The sequence below is a fragment of the Neophocaena asiaeorientalis genome, unplaced genomic scaffold, assembly GCF_003031525.2.
Source record: "Neophocaena asiaeorientalis asiaeorientalis breed wild unplaced genomic scaffold, Neophocaena_asiaeorientalis_V1.1 scaffold1, whole genome shotgun sequence".
In the NCBI taxonomy this organism is placed as follows: Eukaryota; Metazoa; Chordata; class Mammalia; order Artiodactyla; family Phocoenidae; genus Neophocaena; species Neophocaena asiaeorientalis.
The window spans coordinates 4,405,675-4,411,129 of NW_020171981.1; positions in this window are offsets into that span (position 1 = coordinate 4,405,675).

Consider the following 5,455-nt stretch of genomic DNA (forward strand, 5'->3'; position numbering starts at 1 on the left):
AATGAAAGGATATCCAGATATCAGGAAAAACTCACCAAAGCATCTGAAGAGTGCTGTGAAGCAGGGGTGGAGGGTGGGAGTCTCCTCAGGGGGCTTGGTACCAAGCACCAGCACAAAGTAGCATCCACGTGACCTCAGGCCAGTTTTTCTGATATCCTGCCAAGAACTCCAAGCATTGTCGATGTAAATAATTAATAACCAAACTATAATAGGAATAGAAAGGAGTTGTAGTTCAGCCAAACTGAGGACTATAGCATAGGACAGACACAGCCCCTCAGATATCTCTGAGGAACTGCTCGGGAGAAGCATGGTTTTCAACACAGTTTTATATCTTGTCAGAACAAAGAACATCAAAAAAGTCAGGAATACATTCCTTCAAGGTTTAAAAAAAAAAAAAAACACCAGATCAGCACATACACAGCAAGCAGTATGGCCTTGACACCTGGGAAGGGAGTCTTATCAAAGGAGTACCAGCATTGGTGTCCCAGGAAGGGAGGCGTGTACTTTTTATTTTTAACATGGACATTTTTTACTTCTGGTCAATATAACCTTTTCTTTGATGACTAAAACAGATGTATAATATATGTTCGATAGGCCACAAACAGGCTGTTGTAGTTAGCATAAAATTCAAGTTCAATCATCTACAAGCCAGAATGATTTCCCCATACCACAATATGTGAAAATTTCTTCCATTAGAGTATTGAAAGGAGGGACTTCCCTGATGGTCCAGTGGTTAAGAATCTGCCTTCCACTGCAGGGGATGCAGGTTCGATCCCTGGTCGGGGAACTAAGATCCCACACATGCTGGGCAACTAAGCCTGCACGCCACAACTAGAGAGAAGCCCACACGCCACAACGAAGAGCCCGTGCGCCGCAACTAAGACCCAAATGCAACCAAATAAATAAATAAATAAATACTTAAAAAATATATATTGAAAGGAATTGCAAGCAGAGGTAAAACTGATTTTTTTCCACAAGGAAAGGAGGGAAAACAATCAAGCCTCTGTCAGACAAGTCAGAAATTACTTGTCCACAAATTACTTAAAATTTACAGAATTGTGAAATAGTTCCCGTGAAATCAATCTGAATCAGCTAATTAAAGGAAGGGTTTGCAACACACACATTTTTCTCTACAGATGGCAGTCTTAAAAACATGGGTGGGATTATAGAATTTTTTTTTAGTTTATTTAATGTAATTTTAAAAAACAAATATATCTCTCCCCAATTTTTTTTTAACATCTTTATTGCCAAATTTTTAACAGGACATTCCAAAGCACTTTAAATATTAACACCCCCTGAAGTGCTTAGTAGGTGATTTGATTTGCCAGAACATTTTAGAAACGCATGGTTAATTTGAGGCATACCTGGCTCCTGTTTCTGTCTCTCTCTTTTTTTAAAAAAATTTTATTTATTTATCTGTTTGCGCCGGGTCTTAGTTGCGGCATGTGGGCTCCTTAGTTGTGACAGGCAAACTCTTAGTTGCAGCATGCATGTGGGATCTAGTTCCCTGACCAGGGATCAAACCCAGGCTGCACCACCAGGGGAGTCCCTGGTTCCTCGTTCTCCTGAAGTTTATAAAATACCATACTTGACCTAATTAATAGTCTCCTTCTTCCCATTGATTACTCATTCCTTCTCTTTCTCAAACCTGGGCATACAAGCTATCTCTGCTTTGCAAGTCGTCAAATTGCAGAGTCTCTAAATGGTTACAGAGACAGCAAGCTTTAGTGATAAAAATTCCTCTCACCTTCCTTTTCCATGGAGTCGAGAGTCCAAAGGCCAGAGGAGCCATTGCTACTGTACAGGACTGGGCAGGGCTGGAGCTGAGGGCAAAGGTGAAAGTAGCAGCAGCTACTTGGGCACCTTCTCCTTCCCAAAGTCCACACCCCTGCCACCCAGATGCTGCAGATCTGCACTAGCCAGGACAATGATCACGTAGACCTAGTTAAACTTACATTAAAAGAAAAAATCCAGTTTCCAGTTGTAATAGCCACATTTCAAGTGTTCAATACCCACACGTGGCAAGTGGCTACTGGATCAGATAGTGAAGTAGCGAACATTTCCATCATCGCAGAGAATTCTACAGGACTGCACCACTGAAGATGACCACTCCCTCCTTCCATCTCAGATTTCTCTCCTATCACTTTTTCTGCCTGCCACGTTTGTTATTCAAATAAATCAAGCATCTGACAAAGACTGTCTCTTTGACCAAACTCCAGTTAGGTGCCTCTGAGCACTTTTCTCAACTAGGTCTCAACATTTGGCTTCTGTGTCTAATCCTTGCCAAGTCCAGTTTTAGCAAAAATCCTAAGTCAATTTAGAGGGAATCCCCTACCCCTGATATCTGATCCATCCCTAGCTTGCCCTCAGCAAAAATCCTATTTAGTCAGTTTAGCAAGAATCCCCACTACCCTTGGTGTGTCCTCTTGGTAATTTTTCATCTACTGACCCCCTCACTCTGCTTAATGGCTATAAATTCCTACTTGTCCTTATTGTATTTGGAGCTGAGCACAATCTCTCTCCCCTGTTTTAATGTTCCTATTGCAACAGTTCTGAATAGTCTTCCTTACCATTTAACAGGCTTCAGAATAATTTTTTCTTTAACACCTCTTCTATGAAACCTTCCTTCTTGCCCCTAGGAAAAATTAATTCTCTTCTATCTTAGCACCACGTCAATTCCTCTTCTAAAGCCAATATCGTGGTATTAAACTCATTTATGTGTTTTTCGTCCCTTATGGATTACTGAACTCTCGTGAAAAGTATAGTGAGTATAGTAAGGGTACACTTGAGTCAGAATGCTGGGTTCATAGCCTTCTAATGGCACTTACTAGCTGTGTGAGCTTGGGCAAGTAACTTTATTTCTCTAAGCCTCAATTTTATCATCTCTAAAATGGGGATAATAAAAGTGCTTCTCTTATAAGAATTAAATGAGATAACCCACTGTGTCAGGCACAGACAAATTACCCCAAACCCCAGTCTTTGTTCGACTCCATACCTGGAAGTTGAAGATAAAAGTGGAAGATTTTCTCTGTAGGTCTGAATGTAAATTCCCATTTCTTCAATATTCAGTTATAAAGGGTTGTACTTGCAGGCTTCCCTTGACACTTCTATTGGAAATAAGTAAATCAGACTAATTAACCTTTTTTTTTATTCTGTGCTGTCAAATTTAGCTCTCTAAGCTATCAACAAAACAACCTATTGATAAGACAAAAGTGAGTTTATTCTTACTGCAGTAAGGAAGACTAGTATCTTGACAGAGTTGTAATAGTGGCCGACAGGTGGCAGGACAAAGTAGTAGTATTTATTGAGAATTTGAAGATTGGGGTGGGGGTGGGGGCGGGAATCTTTCAGTGCAGGTGCGGGGGGCGCAGGATTTGATTAGAATTGGGCAAGGGTCATGATATAATAGTTTAGGACTGGAGGGCACAGCAAGGATTTTGAGGCCAGCGGTTCTAAGAGTCTTGGAGTGTACAGAATTGTCAAGTGATACTTCCTATTGAAAAGCTGATGGTTCTTTTAGGAAGTTCTTAAAATGAACAATGGATTTATTTGCATTTTTAACTTCCAGGCAAGAGTGTTAATAGTTGTCATATTAACATAGACAGTAAGCTGCGTGTGTGTAGGAGGTGTCAGTTCTCAGTGCTTTTAAGAAAGCTAAGTAAAATTAATGGAAATATATCCAAGATTCTAAGGTCACCCCTGTAGATAGAGTTTTAAAGGGAAGAGTATTATTTTGGTAACTCAGAAGGTGATCTGAACTTTCAGTAGAAACCCCACTCCCAGGTTTACTCATCATTGCCCACCATCCTTTCATCTCAGTTGAGTGCCACCAGTCTTGTGAGAAGGCAGGATTAAGAATGCTCACTCTCCTGCCTGAAACCTCAAGTGGCTTCAGGGGCATAAATCCCTGGTTAGATGACATGGAAAACTTTCTCTCCAGATTTAGACAGATGCTACTCCCTGGAGAAGGGGCACTTCTGAATTTAACCTTCCATAGACAGCATGTTCAGTGTTAAGAAATAATTATCCTGGGCTTCCCTGGTGGCGCAGTGGTTAAGAATATGCCTGCCAGGTCTCCCCTGGTGGCGCAGTGGTTAGGAATCTGCGTGGCAATGCAGGGGACACGGGTTCAAGCCCTGGTCTGGGAAGATCCCACATGTCACAGAACGACTAAGCCCATGCACCACAACTACTGAGCCTGCGCTCTAGATCCCGCGAGCCACAACTACTGAATCCTGCGCCTAGAGCCCGTGCTCCGCGACAAGGGAAGCCACCACAATGAGAAGCCTGCGCACTGCAACAAAGAGTAGCCGCCACTCCCTGCAACTAGAGAAAGCCTGCACGCAGCAACAAAGACCCAACATAGCCAAAAATAAATAAATAAATTTATAAAAAAAAAAAAAAAGAATATGCCTGCCAATGCAGAGGACATGGCTTCGAGACCTGGTCTGGGAAGATCCCACATGTCACAGAACGACTAAGCCCATGCACCACAACTACTGAGCCTGCGCTCTAGATCCCGCGAGCCACAACTACTGAATCCTGCGCCTAGAGCCCGTGCTCCGCGACAAGGGAAGCCACCACAATGAGAAGCCTGCGCACTGCAACAAAGAGTAGCCGCCACTCCCTGCAACTAGAGAAAGCCTGTGTGCAGCAACGAAGACCCAATGCAGCCAAAAATAAAAATAATAATTTTTTTAAAAAGAAATAATTATCCTGACACTTGATAAAACAGTAAAAGAGACTTTAACCAGGACTACTGCAATAGGGGAGAGAGATTGCACTCAACTCCAAATACAATAAGGACAAGTGGATAGAAAATTACTAAGAGGAGACATCAAGGGTGGGGGAATTGTTGCTAAACCTACTTACAGGATTCTTGCTGAAGGCAGGCCAGGGTCTGATCAGATATCAAGGGTGGGGAATTTTCTCTAAACTGACTTAGCAGGATTCTTGCTGAGTTTATTCTTACTCCGATTAGAAAGAGCACTACATTAACAGAGTTAACACTAAAGAATAATTTCTTTCTGGAGGGGTAATGATGAAACACAAACTGGGCTACCCAGGGAGGCTGCTGGGTCTCCTTTAGGGGCAAGTGGGAGGCACGATTAAATGACAAAGAGATTCTCATCTATAAGATTCTTAGTGAAGTTTTACGTGGAGCAGGAGAAAAATGAAGATGACCTCTCAATGGTCCTTCAAATGTATGGAGTTTTCACTCAGGTCTAAAAGAAAAAAAAATTTTTTTTTAAAGGAAGGTAAATGGCTCTTTCTAGGGAAAGAAGTAGGCTCCTTGGAATGTGATCTTTGTTCCAGACTGGGGAAAACCATACAGGGCTGCGGAGCAACCCTGGGGCCCAGTCACCTAAACACTACAAGTCCCCAAAAGCACCGCGGTGAGGGCGGGGCTTGCTGACCGTTTCGACGTAGCGGGCGGGGTCAGACGGGACCGCTC